The following is an 18910-nucleotide window of genomic DNA, read 5'->3' as shown; positions in this document are numbered from 1 at the left end:
TTCTCCAAGTAGTTGGATGAAACCCCTCAAAATTCCTCACTTGCGCAAGTTGCTATATGCTTTAAAAGCAACTGTTGCTATAACAGTCCTCTGGGGAAAGTGGTTAGAGAGACTGTGTTGTTCCAAAGTTCAAAATCTGACTGCCTGCCCAGAATTTGTAATGTAAAATATCCTTTTGTTTGCAGCGGCTGTTACAAATCAAAAAGCAATTATGTTTGCAAGATATTCACTGTGTGACTTTTTATCCTTAGGGGAATCCACAAAAATAGCTGTGTTAGAGATTTGTTTGTGAGTGTGTTTTTCAGGGGGGTTTGTTTTGTTTTTGCAAACTTGCATGAGAAAACAAGATTGCCTGAAACAGTTTCCATCCTTTCAGCTGAAACTTTTACACATCTCACATAAGTGCAAAAAAACCTGCTACAGTGGCAATGGTGTTTCCTAGATGGTTACATTGTTCTCCTGACCCATTCTCACATTCTACCAAAAAAGATTCCATGGGCTTGGAGCTTCTTCTGCCATATGATACAAAGAGGACTTTCACTGTCCAGGAAATGCAACCTTGGATACCAACCAGGAACACAATTTAAGTGAATGGAACAATTTGTGCACAAGAGAATAACTATTTCTCTAATCGTGTTTTCCAGACTCCCCCCCCCCCCAACTTATTTTTTACTGTCTCAAGTACCAAGATCATCTGATTGCTCTACTTGCGGCTCAGAACTCCCAGGCACCATGCTGCTTATTGCTACTCTAAACACTCCAATATAGAAATCCTTAACCTGAGCAGAGACTCGCTTGACCTAACACAGCAAGTTACATAGAGTTCCTGGCACTCTATATTGCTCCTGTGCAACCTTTCACTTTTTTATTTGTCAGGACCATGTGCCACCATCCTGTAATGTAATGATAACCCACTGCATTCCTCCCAAGCCTGGAGCTGCAAGTGTGACATGTGTCAGCCTGACAGTTCTTATATAATCCCCAGCCTTTTAGGAAAAGGGCCGTAGCTCAATAGGGCATCCGCATTGCATGCAGATGGTCCCAGATTTAATCTCTGACAGCTCCATGTTTGAAATCCTGAAGAGTCACTACCAGCCAGTGTAGACAATACTGGGCATGATGGACCAATGGTCTAATTCTGTATAAGGCAGCTTCCTGTTTTCCCTCCCCAGCTTCAAGGTTGGAAGGAAGGTTGAGGTTATGAGGTTCCTGCATTTTGCCAGGCACCAAAGCAGTACAGGGCCAATCTAAGCACCCACTGATTCCCCTTCCCCTTTCCTTGGTTGCACAGCAGCCAAGCCAGCATGGGCCTCTGCCATTTTTGGCTTTGCTTCCAAGAACAACCATAGATGTTGCTCCTACTCTTGTCTTGGATTGGCTAATCTTTCTTGACATTTCTGCTGATCATCAAAACACTATGAGGGAAAGAGACAGAAAGACCTACCTCTGTCTGCCTCACAACCAATGCTTCTTCTAATTCAAGTTCCGTTTTCTTCTTCTGAACTTTCTGCTTGAGGCTTATAATTGATCTTGAATGAATACCCTGTTCTCATCTCAAATCTCTTGACATTCAAAGGCTCTTGCCTTTTCAACTTTGAAGACTGCTCTTTTCCTTCAGTTCCAGCCTTGGACTTTCAATATCTTTCTCTAACTGCCATGTCCAGGCTCCATCATAAGTCCCAAGTCCAACTCCATACTTGGTTAGATGGCCCATGTTGGGTTTTCCATCAGCCTCCTGACAGATCTGCTAGAAATGTCCTTGAATTCACACTAGGACTATTAAATAATTAAATACTTTAGGTGATTTATTTAGCCTCCAAAATGCAAACGTTTCATCAATTACATTTAAATAAAACTGTTCATTCTTGTTCCCTGTTCTCTTCCTTCCTTCATACACCATAACTTGTTAAACCATAACTTCCCACGGCATCTAGACCAGCCAACTGTAGTTCGTCTGCTCCCTGCAAACCTGGTTTGCAATCCTGGGCATGAGAAGAGAGATTTGCTTGAGCAAATCATAAAATTACATCTGAACTGGGTCTCTATGTGTGTTTATGTATGTACATGTAACACACTATAAACTAGCCTTCCATTTTTGTTATGAGAAATAAATGAAAGACATCTGAAGCCAGAAAACACTTTTAAATTCAATTTCTTAAAGCCCCCAAATGAACATAATTTGAACAGATTTACTTCAGTGTGGAAATCAGATTTAAATTCATGTAGCTTCTTTTCTAAAATTATCACCATGCATTTAACAACCAGTGTTATGCCACAGAATTGTAAATAATCTGGGAAGGAGTAGCAAGTAAGATGCAGATAATGGCAAATATTTGAATCTACCATGTGGGATAAATTGCCCTTTCCAGCCTTCAGAGAGATATATTTTCTAGATAATAGCTTTAAATAGCAACCCCAAGAGAAATGTGTTGGGCTGATGTCCATGGCTATCTAACGCCAATGCTGAGAACCCAAATGATCTACTAAAATTAAATATCTTATTGGATCAAGAAGAGGACATAAAGGAGAAGGCACCTTTGCTATTGTCATGAGCTGGAATATCAAAAGTAATTACAGTAAAACTTCAGATATATGGAAACATGTTCCCCAGAGGCAGAAGCTGGTTCATCATTATGCTCTTTTAAAGTCCCACAAATCCAAGATATAATTAACTGCAAGATCAGATCTTATGAATGTGTGGGGATCCAAGGACAGAAATAAAGGGGGGAAACCTTTCACAATGACTTCTTGGCTGTGCTGAGTGCACAGCATAATCCAACCACGTGCACTTTGAGCCTTGTTTCTGCATGCCTCAGAGGAGGCCTAGTACAATGGCATCTTTGTGCAAAGAATCCACCAAAATATTATATGGGCAATGCATCTGACTCCCTTGCAAACCTCTCCTCCAGAGTATGCCAAGTGGCTTGGCATTTGCTTTTTGTGCTGGAAGCATGACTTAAACCAAAAGTAAAAGGAGAAGGTTCTGAAAAGCCTGAAAGCGTATCAGAAGTAGTTTGGAGCAGCAAGCATACATTTTCCCCACCTTATCCAACAAAGTGACAAGGAGTGAAGTACAAAAAGGTATAGCAGCAGAAGGAACAGGAGAAGCAAAGGTTTATTGCTTTCATTGTTTTCATTATTTTCAATATATGTACAGCACCAATAATGCCAAGTTCACTGGGGGGTAGTCCCCAGTGTAGTCCCCCTCCCCTATGTGTAACTTAAGCACCTATCAATTATGGTTCCCAAAACTGGATGTGTGTGTGCGCACACACACACACACACACACTTTAAATGTATGGTGCATTAAATGTATGGTGCACACACACCATGGATTCAAGACAGCAAAGGACTTGTCATGGGTGCCAGGTGTGATTCTATCTAAAGGTAAAGGTAAAGGGTAAAAGGACCCCTTGTTGGGAAACTGTGTACATGCAGCTACTCACACAGAGTCAATTAAGGTTTGGCAGACAGCTAGAAGTCTGCCTGGAGATAACAGAGACATGGAGACTGTTCCCTGATTGGTCAAGCTCTCTCAAGGGAGTGATAATGGCCTACTAACTGAGAGTTCTGAGTTCAGTGGTACAGTGTGTCAGTGTAGGAGTTGTGAGTCGTGTCAGAGAGAGCTAGCATAAGATCTGTGTTCTGTTCCCGTAAATAGTTCACTGTATATAATAAACACCTAACTACAAGTTCCTGGTTCCTGCTTCGTCTATCCTGTCTGCAGCCAAGTTGCCAATTACTTCCATGGATTCTGCATGTACTCTGCTAGGTCTGGCTAAGGTCCTGCAACTAGTCGGAAAGTTGCGAAACACCAAATTGGTTTTGAAAATACCCCTGACCGTTAGGTCCAGTCGCGGACGACTCTGGTGTTGCAGCGTTCATCTCGCTTTACTGGCCGAGGGAGTCGGCATACAGCTTCCGGGTCATGTGGCCAGCATGACTAAGTCACTTTCTGGAGAACCAGAGCAGCGCATGGAAATGCCGTTTACCTTCCTGCTGGAGCGGTACCTATTTATCTATTTGCACTTTGATGTGCTTTCAAACTGCTAGGTTGGCAGGAGCAGGGGCCAAGCAACGGGAGCTCACTCCATCATGAGGATTCGAACCACCAGTCTTCTAATGGGCAAGCCCAAGAGGCTCTGTGGTTTAAATCTCCCAAAACTACCACCCAGGGTTCATACTCCAAGATGATTTAAAATGTGTTAATATGTTGTCTATTGTTTATGTTTCCCTTCTCATTTTGTACTTTAAGCAGAACCAGACAGCCATGCTCACTGGATCAACACACACTATGCTTCCTTTGCAATAACTGTTTTTTGTAAACCAGAAAATGTGCAGCATTTCTATACAAATTAAATTGTAATACATAAATTATCCAGAGTGCACATAAAGGAAAATTCACTAGACAGCAGTAACAGGGAATCTTCTTTCTTCTCCTGTTGGAGCCTGTTCATTCATTACCTCAGTGTTGTAGTAATGTTTGAAAGCCTGGCACCATCATGGCGGAACCAGTTTCACAGGTCTTGTCCAAGCAATTGCTGTCTGATTTGAAATAGGAAATTGTCTTCTGCTAATCCAGACCATTGGTCTCTCTAGCTCAGTAATCTCTACATGGATTGGCAGTGGTTTTCCAGTATTTCAGATTGAGCGTCTTTTCTAATTCTCTTTGGGAATGACAGAAAGTGAACACAGGGTTTATACTGTGTCAGGCCATTGGTCTAGTTAGCTTAGTATTGTCTCCACTGACTGGCAGCAGTCATCTTCTGCATGCCAAGCAGATATTCTGACACTGAGCTACAGCCATGTTCCCAGCTCCTCTAAAACATCACAATGAATGAGCTAGAAAGGTTTGTTTAGGGACAGAGTTACAGGATCAGTCTTATTATTGTTGTTAGTGGCATTTATTTATATACAGTGGTACCTCGGGTTTAGGGACGCGGGTGGCACTGTGGGTAAAACCACAGTGCCTAGGACTTGCCGATCGTATGGTCGGCGGTTTGAATCTCCGCGACGGGGTGAGCTCCCGTCTTTCGGTCTCAGCTCCTGCCCACCTAGCAGTTTGAAAGCACCCCCGGGTGCAAGTAGATAAATAGGTACCGCTTTATAGCGGGAAGGTAAACGGCGTTCCGTGTGCTGCACTGGTGCAGGCTCGCCAGAGCAGTGATGTCACACTGGCCACGTGACCCGGAAGTGTCTGCGGACGGTGCCGGCTCCCGGCCTCTAGAGTGAGATGAGCGCACAACCCTAGAGTCTGTCAAGACTGGCCCGTACGGGCAGGGGTACCTTTACCTTTACCTCGGGTTAAGTATTTAATTCGTTCCGGAGGTCCGTTCTTAACCTGAAACTGTTCTTAACCTGAAGCACCACTTTAGCTAATGGGGCCTCCTGCTGCTGCCACACTGCTGGAGCACGATTTCTGTTCTCATTCTCAAGCAAAGTTCTTAACCCTGAAGTACTATTTCTGGGTTAGCGGAGTCTTTAACCTGAAGCGTATGTAACCCGAGGCGTATTGGCGTATTGCACTGCCTTAAAATATTTTAAGGCGTATTGCACTGCCTTAAAATATATTTCCCCTGCTCAAGGCAGCTCAGAGAACAAACACAATATCGAGCACTTAAAGCAGAGCTTTCCAAACTTTTCATGTTGGTGACACATTTGTTAGACATGCATCATTTCGCAATGCAGAAATTCAGTTTCACCCACAAACCAGAGATTAAACTTACCCCTTTCCAGCCCCAGGAGGAGCATAAGGAGCATTTGCGCAACACACTTATACACTGCAGCCGACACACTGAATATGTCATGATGCACAGTTTGGAAAGCTCTGACTTGAAGCATAGAGAAAAAGATTGGTTCCACACACTCACAGATCTGGTCCCAAGGAAGAATATCCACTGACAGTATGACTGCAACTAGTGTTAAAACCCGTTCAAAGAGAATATTATCCTGCATAGGCACTGATGATGATGATGATGATAATTTATTTGCACCCTGCCCATCTGGCTGAGTTTCCCCAGCCACTCTGGGCAGCTTCCAACAAAGATTAAAAATACATTAAAATGTCACACATTAAAAACTTCCCTGAACAGGGCTGCTTTCAGATGTCTTCTGAATGTTAGGTAGTTGTTTATCTCTTTGACATCTGATGGGAGGCCGTTCCATAGGTTGGGTGCCACTACCGAGAAGGCCCTCTGCCTGGTTCCCTGTAGCTTTACTTCTCTCAGTGAGGGAACCGCCAGAAGACCCTCGGAGATGGACCTCAGTCTGAGGGAATTCACCGAAGACAATTTCTTGTTGAAACTCGTATTGAACCTGGCTCTTGCTCTTAACCCATTCACTTCTGTTTTAACCTCACTAAGATTTCAATTAAAATTAATGTTCACCTCAGAAAGAATTGGTGCTTAGAGCCAACATATCTTGCCCAGGAGAATAAGACAAATTTGTCTAAGCTCAAGTATTTCAGCAAGACAGCCTTCTTCAAGACTAAGCACTCACCAAGGAAGAAGTAAATTATACATGGAGCTGGGATTAAAAAAGACAATCAAAAGAGGAGGAGGAGTGTTAATAAATCTGCCCTCTGATGAGGATATTCTATTAGAAAATCATTTGTAAGTATATTAACCTGTAAAAACAAATTGCTGATGGGTTCATGGGTTGAATGAAAATATTATGGAGGCCATTAAATACTGAAGAGAATGAACAGGGCACACACCTTCCAGAGAGCAGAGTCAAAATTATTATTATATATATTTCTGCCATCACCAGTGTCAGCAGTGTTCAGAAGACTGTACTAGCATCAATAGGTTTTTATATAACTCATGTCAGACTTTCAACATAGAGGGCAACCTGAACTTGAGTATTTCTACGTGCTTCCATATCTAAATAAATATAAAAATACAAATGAAAGTCTTAAAATAAGAATAAAATTATTTATACCAAACCTTACCCTACAAGAAGCTCAGAGAGAAGCCTCAGTGCCCCATGATGTACATTTGGGCCAAATGCAGGCTCTCAGACTAAGCCAACCAGTGAACTTCATGGCTGGCTGGGGATTGAAAGCTAGATTTCCCTGGTCCTATTTTGACTAACCACTATACCTCACTGGCTTGTTTTAATTTCACAGGAAAGTAAGAACATACAGCCTACCTATCATGCTAGCTGCAGGAAATAACAAGGGCCCTTCTCCCAAACAACTTTGTGAAGCATGAGAAGTGGCCATGGACAATTTGGCAACATCTCATGCAAGCATGCCTTCTCCTGATTAGCCACAAAAATATATAGGAAGCCTAGTAGACTCAGTGTCAGGCTCTGTAACTTCATCAGATCATAAACCATCCCTGTAGTTTGTGGGTCTGGGCCTAATGCGTCTGAGACAAGAAGGAAATTTTGGGGCACCTCACTGATTGACACTTTGTGGGTTTCCCCTCTCTCCCCTGGGACCAGAGACTGGGAAGAACAGGCTAATTTCTTTGCCACAACTTGTACCTTGTTTTGGAATAAAAATGCACCACTGACAAAAATGAGTAATTACGGAAGAGTCACAAGACTAGTAGAGCACACAGGATACATCAAGACAGAGATTATTATTTTCCTTTGCAAAGAAATTTCATTATAATATGGCTTGTAAATGCATTTACTTTGCATTTTTAGGGAGGAAGAAATATTAAATGAATGTGTTTAAGGAAATCATGAGACACAGGATGTCCTCTTGGGCAAACCTTTGCTGCTCCAAAATGCACACAAGTGCTAAAAATAATGCAAAAAGCCCACAAGCATTTGGTCAAGAATCATCACCCTTCTTGAACCGACTGCTAGTTTCCTGTGTTCCCAGAATATTTTTTATCAACTGGCATACAGCTCTGTACCATATGGCATGGCACACTAACGAGTAAAGAACTTGATTTAAATATACAGGGAAATAAAAATAAATGTTATACCTATACAGGCGCAAATAAAGCTACACAGTCATAGGCCCCAAAGCTCTTCTTGCAGGGAGAATGTTGGGTTATTCCAAAATAAAACAAAAGCAACGCAAATCTGTGGCACCTTACGAGGTGTCACCACTAAATATAACAGTCGTTTTAATCACTATTTAAAGCTTCTTTCTCCTATCACCATAGTTATGTATGGATTGGTACATGTTCCTTAGGAGGAAAAGAAAAAGCAATGGAGGTTTCAGCTTGGGGTTCTAAAAAGCAGTGACCCAAGATTTAGTTTCTGTCAACTACTATCTCAGGTTATATTTTGTGACTGGAAAAGCTGGGTTAAATATTACCTTGTATTTATTTGTTAGTTAAAACATTCGTACACTACCCTTCAATCCAGTGAAAATAACACATAATGTATAGCATAAAATATACCATTTTAGCGTTTTGCCTTGCTAAATATTGTGAGCCACAAGGGATAGGTTTGTGATAGAAAGGCAGGGTATGGATATTTCAGTCTTCAAGACAGTAGAGAACGCATAAACCATCTTACTGCCCTGCCTTGTAAGAATAAGATAAATTCAGAGAATCTAGAAAAGCCACATGCACAAAAATGCAGGCTAACTTGATGTTAGCACAGAGGAATTTTAAATGTATATTTTGTTTCCAATAGATGGTCTAAATGGTGAGCATCTCAAAAACATGGTTCCAAAACATGGTCAGCATGTTTTAAAAGGTGCTTATCATAGATTCTAGTATGCCAGTATACCGGGGGATGCAGACTGCTGTCATATCAAGATGGCAAGACTATGAAGAAGAAGAAGAAGAAGAAGAAGAGGAGGAGGAGGAGGAGTTTGGATTTGATATCCCGCCTTTCACTCCCTTTAAGGAGTCTCAAAGCGGCTAACGTTCTCCTTTTCCTTCCTCCCCCACAACAAACACTCTGTGAGGTGAGTGGGGCTGAGAGACTTCAGAGAAGTGTGACTGGCCCAAGATCACCCAGCAGCTGCATGTGGAGGAGTGGAGACGCGAACCTGGTTCCCCAGATTACGAGTCTACTGCTCTTAACCACTACACCACACCAGTGATGCTTAAATTTGACACTGACCACGTGATTTATGTGTGGTGACATCATGCCTATAGAGGGCAAAAGACCTCTTTAGGAAGACCAAGACCGCCAGGGTTTAAACCAGGACTCAAAGCCTTTGGAATTTACCCTTTCATGGATTAATAGTGCATTGTTATAAAAAGTGATCATCCTATCAACTCACTTTCCAGAAGCATTTTACAGGTCAAAACCTGAACCTACAATTCAAAATAAACAAAAGGATCTATTACAAACAATCCCACAGAAAATTGAATTCCTGGATTTGAATTCATAAGTACAAGTTAGTACTGCAAATCAACATTTCCCACCTTCGCCGCATCAAGCAGTTGGTCCCTTACCTTTCCCACCCTGACCTGGCCACAGTGCTCCATGCGACAGTCACCTCCAGGCTTCACCAATGTAATTCGCTCTACGCGGGGCTGCCCTTGAAGCTGAACCAGAAACTCCAGCGGGTGCAGAATGCTGCAGCGAGGCTCCTCACGGGGTCTCTGCCATGGGAGCATATTCACCCAGTGATTCTTCAGCTGCACTGGCTCCCGGTGGAGTACAGGGTTAGATTTAAGGTGCTGGTTTTGACCTTTAAAGCCCTTCGTGGCCTAGGACCCTCGTACCTACGGGACCGCCTCTCCTGGTATGTCCCACAGAGGACCTTAAGGTCCATAAATAGCAACACCCTAGAGGTCCCGGGTCCTAAGGAAGACAGATTAGCCTCAACCAGAGCCAGGGCATTTTCAACACTGGCTCTGGCCTGGTGGAACGCTCTGTCTCATGAGACCAGGGCCCTGCAGGATCTGATTTCTTGTTGTTCCACCTGGCCTTCAGCTTGGAATCAATTTGATTCCCTCCCCCTCTTCTTTTTTCCTTTCTCCTCCTGTGGATTTGAGTTTCCATTGAAATGAGGCTGTATTTTAATGTTTTAATGTTGTATTTCAATCTTGTTTTTAAGTTGTATTTCAATGAATTTGTTTTTATATTGGGTGTTAGCTGCCCTGAGCCCAGTCTTGGCTGGGGAGGGCGGGATATAAAAAAAAAAAAATTTAAAAAAGAAGAGGAAGAAAGAAACAGCACTCTTCTCAGTTTTGATTTGTGCAAACACAAAAGCATAGAATGCTAGATGTCAGCCAAGTAGTTTATTTAAATGTGAATTATTTTTATAGCTACTATTAAAAGCAAAATGGCAAGAGACATTTGTTTTCCTGCCATAAAAATAGGGTACCTTGAAAGATTCCTTTAAAAAAAATACAAAAAAAAAGTCCAGAGAGAGAAAGAACCAGAGAACAGGTTGAATGGGAGATTCCCTGAAACTCAGCAGAAGAAAAACAACGAAGGCAGCTATGGACATGGATATGGCACTTCAAAGAACATTGCCCAACAGCATGTTTGTTTGCTACTCTATATGCGGTGTTTATAATTATATATATTGCAACATAATTAACCTACTTAGCCTCAAGCTTATAAAAGGTGTGGACAATAAGTTATTAGATAAGGAAGAAATTACAACTGGCATCGATTTCTAGATATAAATCACCTACCTTGTAGTTGTCAGTAGACATTAAAGCAAGCCACAATAGAAATATTTCTTAAATGCATACTTTAATTAAATCATGGTAATATATGTGATCAGATTTGAGAAACGTGTCTCAAGATGTTTACAAGCCCTTGGAGATGTTCTAATAATCCTATCAAAAATATCCCTTTCCCCAAATAATGGGTTATTTGGGGACACCGTTTTGTCCCCCAGAAATTCCAAGTGGGTGCATCAGGGATGGGAGCCTGTGGCCATCCAGATGCTGCTGAACTACAACTTCCATCATCCCAGACCATTGGCCATGCTGGCTGGGAGTGATGGGAGTTGTGGTACAACACTATTTGGTGGGCTTCGGGTTCTCCACTGTTTATATAAGCAGGGCTAATCCCATACATGCTAATCTTGTAGCAGTGTAACAGACTAAGAAATATACTTTAACGTAACATTTCATGGGTCAGAACTCATTTTGTCAGTTGAATGAAAAGGCAGGTTCATTCAGAAGAGAGCCGGAGGAGAACTTGACTGGCTGAACAGGAGAAACTATGGAGATGTCATTTAGTCCCCTGAATAAAGTGGGGGGGGGGGAGAGAGAGAGATGGAGAGAGAACTGTTTTGTTAAAGAGGTTTGCAGCAGAGATTCTGTGTGAATAACACTTTTCAAGTTGTCCCTCAAACTTCTAGTACACAATTATCCTGCAGTCCACTGTGGGTTAAACCACAGAGCCTAGGACTTGCTGATTAGAAGGTCAGCGGTTCGAATCCCCGTGACGGGGTGAGCTCCTGTTGCTCAGTCCCTGCTCCTGCCAACCTAGCAGTTCGAAAGCATGTCAAAGTGCAAGTAGATAAATAGGCACCACTCCGGAGGGAAGGTAAACGGTGTTTCCATGTGCTGCTCTGGTTTGCCAGAAGCTGCTTAGTCACGCTGGCCACATGACCCAGAAGCTGTACACCGGCTCCCTTGGCCAATAAAGCGAGATAAGCGCCGCAACCCCAGAGTCGGCCACGACTGGACCTAATGGTCAGGGGTCCTTTTACCTTTACATCCAAGTGTCATCGAATATGTCTGCCTACATTAGCCACATTCTATTATAGCCCAGAGCACTCAGGATCCTTATTTAAATTTACTGAATATTTATACCTCACTTTTCTATGAAGACAATAATCAAAGCAGGTTACAATACACAAAACTTAACAAAGGAAAGCAAAACCTTAAATATTAAGGGACCATCAACAGTAAATCAGCATGTCTGAAACAGTATCTGCCTCTATTAGTAGAACTCTAAACCAGGGGTCACCAACCAAGTATCTGCAGGTGCCATGATGCCTATGAAGGCTTCCCTTGGAGAAATGCCCCAAACTCTGAGCTTCCATTTGTTTTTGTGTGTGTGTGTGTGTGTGTGTGTGTGTGTGTGTGTGTGTTTTGGGGGGGTTAAGTCTCCCAGAACAAATATTATGGGGCAAAGGATGCAGGCACCTTCTATGTGATTTCTGTGAAGTGAGAGTGGTGTGGCTATTTTTTCCCTGGTACTGAGGAATGTTCCTTGTTATTAGGCAGCAACAGCATCAGTGGGTGGTGAGGGGAGGTAGGTGTGATCTCCATAATCAAGACCAGCAGGGCATAGGTAACTTCTTGTGAATAAGGCTGTCAGGGCTGTTTATTTCTCTCATTTTGTGTTATGCTATGCTCCCCATAGGGATGAGGGTGGCGCTGTGGGGTAAACCACAGAGCCTAGGACGAAAGCACGTCAAAGTGCAACTAGATCAATAGGTACCGCTCCGGCGGGAAGGTAAACGGCATTTCCGTATGCTGCTGTGGTTCGCCAGAAGCGGCTTAGTCATGCTGGCCACATGACCCGGAAGCTGTACGCCGGCTCCCTCGGCCAATAAAGTGAGATGAGCGCCGCAACCCCAGAGTCAGCCACAACTGGACCTAATGGTCAGGGGTCCCTTTACCTTTTTTATACTCCCCATGGTTCTTCCCCCTTTATGGCACCCATTTTCTTTTACTGGCTACCCCAACCTTCTTCTGAAATTTAAAATGAGCTAGTCCAAACAGGTTGGCAACCCATCGTCTATCAAAGCAGATTAAGAATTTGTGGGCTTCCTACAGGAATCTGGTTGGGCACTGTGAGAAGTGGATGCTAGATTAGATGGGTCTTGGCCCTGATCTGACATGGCTCTTCTTATATTCTTAGCAAGAAAAAAAAATGATGGTTGGATGGACCTATGTGGATAGTCAATGTGTTGCTTTCCATTTGTTGGACTCCAATTCTCATTGGTCCCTAGCAGTGCCTCTAGCAGTGTGCCTCTAAGGGTCGCCAGCACCACATCCATGGACACTATGATGGCCTTGAGGATTTCCTTACTGCCAGCAAAGTCTCTGAGCATTCCCCTCACTGCCTCCTTTTTTCTTCCTTGGAAAGCGTGTAAAGCTGAAGGAGAAAGTTGAAAGAATGCTACTCAATCCCACTTCCTTTTTCAGTCTAATTGTTTTAAGGGTCAGACCAGTTGAACAGAGGGAAGAGTGACCAGGAAAAGGGGGTAGGAAGGAAAAGAGAGTGATCTTGGAGAAAATAATAATAATAATAATTTATACCCCGCCCATCTGGCTGGGTTTCTCACACCACTTGGGTGGCTTCCAACAAAATATTAAAAATACAACAAAACATCAAACATTAAAAACTTCCCTAAACAGGGCTGCCTTCAGATGTCTTCTAAAAGTCAGATAGTTGTTTATTTCCTTGACATCTGATGGGAGAGAGTAATGAGAGTCTGGGAGTGGCAAAGGGAAGAAAGTGAGATGCTACATGAGAGAGATTTGCATGTGTATGTACACACACAAACTGGATTCAGTTAAATGAATCATCTTGAAGTTGTGTAGTTTTCACACACAAGCACACACACGCATAGCCCAACTAACATTGAGCAAACATTTAAAAATTACTGATTTGGTACTCTTCAGTGTTGCCATGCAGCAAAAACATGGGTTCTTATGGATCATCAGGTCACCTCTTGACCCACAAATGTGTTCTGTGGCTTTTTGTGTATGGTTTTCTTGCCATCTTGTGTAAAAATCATGAATGTATGCCTTTTCTTAGTCTTTTAGTGGTGCTGGCAAGTTCTGCGATTTTTACTGTGCAATCTACCAATGTATAGTTTAATTTGATGGTATTCTTTTGGGTAGGGGATGGCTCTGTGTAAAATCATGCAAATTCAAGAGGATCCATTTTATTTCTCCTGGATCTCACTTCACCCCATGCTTCATAAAATACTTAAATCATTTTTGTGTGCACATATGCATATACACTGTCTGGGTGGGGAGGGAAGAACCAGAGGTGGTGGTGCCCTCTCTCAAAATTCCAGCTGTGCCCTTTGGCTGAAAAATGTTGGAGGCCCCTTCTCTAGGTGGATGTTCCTACCAAAATCTAATCTCTCGAGCATAAACGACCTAGCATGAAAAGCAATAAGCTACTGAATGAGAATGATCATGAAAAAGGCAATAAGTAGTGTACATTACTATGGCATGGCAACGAAAATAGAGTGTTTTCAATGCTACACTCTCTTCTGCCGTTAACATTTTATAACCTAGTAAAACCTTCTTGCTATTTTCCTTTCAATTAAAAACATCTAACATCCTTTTAGGTATAGAATTAGTCATTTGCCATTCACATCCTTCCTCTAAATGGGCCATTTGAGCCTCTGAAGATATTAAAAGACACAATTTGAAAGGTAAAAATGGCAGAAGCGTTCTTGGCTCAAAAGTAATACCAATAGCCCAGACGCTCTCCAAAGACTGCAAAAATATACAAACAGGATTTCCAAATGTGTGCACTAAACCAGAATGAGGCAATAGTTTATCTAACTCACTCTAATACATCCTGAAACAATTATATATTCATAGATGGGTTTTTTTTTTTAAAAAAAAAAGAGTCCCTGGCATGTGCGGAACAGAAAAAAGTAAGCAGAAAACATGGCAATCTCCCTTTAAGAATAAGACCATAAACAGAACATCCACAACGTATTTGCTGGATAAATGCTCATAGTTGAGAACACAGAATGGTGTTTTCACTGAGCTGGTACACAACTCTACGATCTCAAAAATACAGTGTTATGTTTTTGGTTCCAAGCTTTATAGCCAAAGCTATTGAGGCAATGAGATCTATGAATAAAGTTGGAGGGGTTGCAGTATTCCTACCTATGGTAGGATTCTGATGTTCTTCAAGAGCCACCATCAGTGATGTCAAAAAGTACTTCTTCACACAAAAGAGGAGTAGACAAATTCAGAGAGGCTATCAATGGCCACAAACCATATATTTACATTTGCTATTCTGGCAATAAAAATGAAGGCATAAAAATGAAGAGACAGAAGGCTACATCTTTCCATGCTTTCTGAGACTGGATCAAAGCAGAAAAACTATCATATATGGATACAGACACAGATGTTTTACATAAGTGGAGTTCGACTTTTGGCTCATTTGGTTTAAAAGAGATGTTAGTAGACCTATAATTTGTCACAAAGAAGGAAATGATGTTCTAGGGCAGGAATGGGAAAACTCTTGTTTTGGATGTCACCAGCTCCAGAGATCATAGCTAATAGCAGGGCTGAGAGGAGCTACAGTCCAATGACATCTGAAGGACCACAGAATCCCTGCCTTTGTTTTAGAAATATAGCTTAGTTCAGGGAAATGGTTTCCTGTAGAATAATGTTAGGTAATTATTATCTGGAAGCAAACTTACACAACATTGTTCTTCATATGGCAAACATTACTGGTACATTTAATCTCTAGCCTGTGTGCTGGGATTCACTATAAACAGGAGCCTTTATACAAGCACTTCAAAACTGCATTGTAAAAACACCAAAGCAAGTGAACATGAAAATATGCACATACTCTTATTTATTTCAGTGCAGATTTGTGTGTGTGTGTGTTGTACAACAGCCACATAATGAGGGAACAAGAAGACTTCTCCAAAGAATGGGCTAGTTTATAGGTTTTAGCAAAGTTTCACCTCTCACCATGCCCACTTTCAATTACTCTGGTGCCACCACTGTTTCCAACTAAACACTGAGTTTTGTGAGGTGTGGCATTGTATCTTGGAAGGCCCCCACCCTAAGGAGATCCAAGAGGCCCACTCTGTCATCCCGTATAACACCAACTGATAATTTCTGATTTCTGCCAACCTTCCATAAAGAAAGCATAAACATAAAACTGCCTAAAGGTATGATTCAAAATAATAAAAAAAAACTAAAAGGCCAAAACGTGTGACTCCTCAATGCACCATCCCACTCCCTCAAAGGCCTGGGCAAAGATGCACATCTTTACTTCAGTTTACATATTGCATTTTAATCAAAAGGCCATGTATCTACAGACACAGCAGATGCAGACTCACGCCATTAAATAAGACTTTGCCATGTAAGAGTAACACCTCCTTCTCCCGCTCAGGCTGAGAGGGCAAGTGGCACAAGGCGAGTGGAAGCTACAAGAAACAACCTCTGCTACCTCCCTTCTTGCTCTCAGAGGTGCGGAGGTAAAGATTGAGCCTGCCACAACAACCACCCAGAAAGTATGTGAGCAAGAGAAGGCAATAGCTATTCCTGCAGTCCCACCACTTCTTGCTCTCTCTCTCTGGGCCACGTAGAGAAAGAGAGCGAGCAACAGTTGTTGGGACTGCAGGAATAGCCATTGCCTTCTCTCACTCACATGCTTTCTGTGAGCCGTGGCTGTGGCAGGCTCAGTCTGTGGTGCTGCTGGAGACCACAATCCACCACATCTGCCTGCCCTGCCTCTCTCTGGATGGTGCAGCAAAGAAGGTTGGTCCCACAGGGCCAAATCCCCACCACTACTCTGACCAGAGGGAGACAGAAGCAGCTGCTCATGCAAGGAGCAAACCTCTCATCTTTTCTCATCCTCTGGGCAAGAGCGCAGAGGAAGAAGCAGAGCCACCTCTGTAGCATGGAGATGTGGACATGGCCTATTCTCATTTGCCCGCTCTGGGATGAGTGCAGGGACAACTCTGGCTCCAATCCTTTCCCCTCTGCAGCCCCACAACAGAAGGTAACAAGCAGAGTCAAGTACACTACCAGAAGCAAGACTTCCTTTAGAAAATGGAATGGGAATGAAAAGAAGCTAACACTGGCAAAAGAAATGCAGGCAGGCTTCCAGGGACAGGGAGTGGCATGTTGTGAAGATAGCATGGGGAATGCCCTCACACACTCACAGTAGCGTGATAAAAGGCTGGCAGGCGGGCATGGGGGCGTGTGATAGCAGCAGGAGCAAAAACACAAGGTGAGGCGAAAGAAAGGAGAGACAAGTAGCTAGGAGAAGGAGAACCTTTGCCCCAGGGAGAGACGAGAAAAACAAGGGAAACGCCTGTGAGAGGCAAGTCGGGGAAGTAGAGCAAAGTTATAAGTGCTGCTTATAATAAAAGGGATCCTGTGATCACACAGGCAGAACCTGGACTAAGGAACCATTCCGGGTACCCAAGGCTACTCAGGGGGGTGAGGTGTTATAGGGAAGAAGAATCCTGACACAAACAATAATGGATGCTAATTAGGAATATGAAGAGCACATTGCTAAAATCATAAAAGCCCAAGCAAAAAAAAAAAAATGCTTTAAATACATCAGCAATAGATTATCAGCTAGGAAGGGAGCTGGGCCTTTGGATGACAAGAGTCAAAGGTGTGATAAAGAGTCAAAGGTGTGAGCCGTGGCTGTGGCAGGCTCAGTCTGTGGAGAATGCAGAGAAGCATTTGTCAGGTTGCTGTGCCTGAACTAACTTTTGCAGAGAGGGAGTCTGAGGAACTGCAAAAAAAAGTGGTGACAAGGAATAATGTTCTAGGCCTCATAGATGAATTGTTAAAGATAAAATAACCAAGCACACAGAGAACAAGCTTTGCCAATTTTACTTTCAAAAAGTAAAATTCCTGACACCCATGAAATTGTTCAGCTTTTGGGGGGGGGGGACCTAAGCTTTTTGAACTGCTTTTTCCATTGTGTTGCCATATATCCAGGTTTTCCATGACATTTTGCCAGTTCAGCAAAATGACACCTTTTTTACACCCGAAAGCAAGGACACGTCAAGAATTTTCGTAATGTATGGCAAGCCTACCAAAGCACAGCCAAGATGGCTTCTGCAAGTCCTGCCTCACTATCTTTTAGAATGCTTTAATAATGTCAACAGGCATATAGCTGAGTGTGACTCAGTTGACATAGTGTATTAGAACTTCTGAAAAGCTTTTGACAAAATGTCTCATCAAAGATCCTGAGTAACCTTGGCAGTCATGGAATATGAGAGGTCCTATTGTAGATCAGGAAGTAGTTAAGAAACAGGAAGCACAGAATAGAACCATATAGACAGTTCTCCCAATGAAGAGGTGAAGAAAGTGGAGTCCCACAAGTATTGGTAGACAAGTACCGGGATATGAATGATAAGGCCATCTGTGGCCACAATAGCTATGTTCTACCTCAGAGACAGTATGCATTTGAATGGCAGTTGCTGAGAATCACAAGTAGGGAAAGCACTGTAACACTGATGCCCTGTTTGTGGGATTACCATGGGCATCCAATGATTGGTATTAGGACCTGTGTTTTATACCTTGTCCATAAATTATGTAGATTTCAAGGTGAACGGGGTGAGCAGTGAGGCAGCCAAGTTTGTTGATGAAATTGTTCAGGATGATTAAAACAATTTTTTTAAAAAAAAAAACTTGAATTGCAACGTGCTCCAAAAGGATCTCTTCAACCCAGGTGAATGGACACGAAAATGGCAAATGTAAACAAATGCACGTGGGATCTGAACTGGCAGTGACTGACCAGGAACAAGATCATGGGATCACAGCAGATAGACTGATGAAGAGGCCAATCCAGTGTGCAGCAGATGTGAAGAAGGCAAATTCCATGCTGGGAGTCATCAGGAAAGGAATTGAAATAAAAAGACCAGAGGAGGGGCACACAAGCAAGAGGCCCACTACAGCTTCACTTGGGGATGGGTGCTTATTTTGGGGTAGCTGCTTCTCATGCATCCACCAACTTTGTTGCAGCAACATTGCTGGCATCAAAATGCCAGGTTGCATTCGCCCGCACTCCATCCAGTTTTGCCCTTTCATGGGGAAATCAGATATGTGAAAGAAAACCTGTTTGCAATGCCCCCTTTGCCCATTGAGCAACCGTCTGGAATGGCTCTCATTCACTCTCCCACGGCGGTGTGGCTCTGGGGATTTGTGGAAAGGTGAATGCTCGAGGGGCCACCCAAATCACGTTGCCAGGTCCCCAGAACCTACAACACTCCCTGGTAAAACCTGGCGCCTCTCGTGTAGGAAACGTCCCAGAGAGATCGCCCCCGGTCGCT

At 42.8% G+C, this 18910-nt stretch overlaps 1 protein-coding gene across 1 annotated transcript in view; it reads right to left on the bottom strand.

Annotated features, from left to right (window-relative positions):
- Positions 1-18910, bottom strand: part of CYP7B1 (cytochrome P450 family 7 subfamily B member 1) — a 106021-nt gene that overhangs the window by 86556 nt on the left and 555 nt on the right. The window lies entirely within an intron of this gene.

Source organism: Podarcis muralis, chromosome 8, assembly GCF_964188315.1.
Source record: "Podarcis muralis chromosome 8, rPodMur119.hap1.1, whole genome shotgun sequence".
NCBI classification, from domain to species: domain Eukaryota; kingdom Metazoa; phylum Chordata; class Lepidosauria; order Squamata; family Lacertidae; genus Podarcis; species Podarcis muralis.
This window is presented reverse-complemented; position numbering and strand designations above follow the sequence as displayed.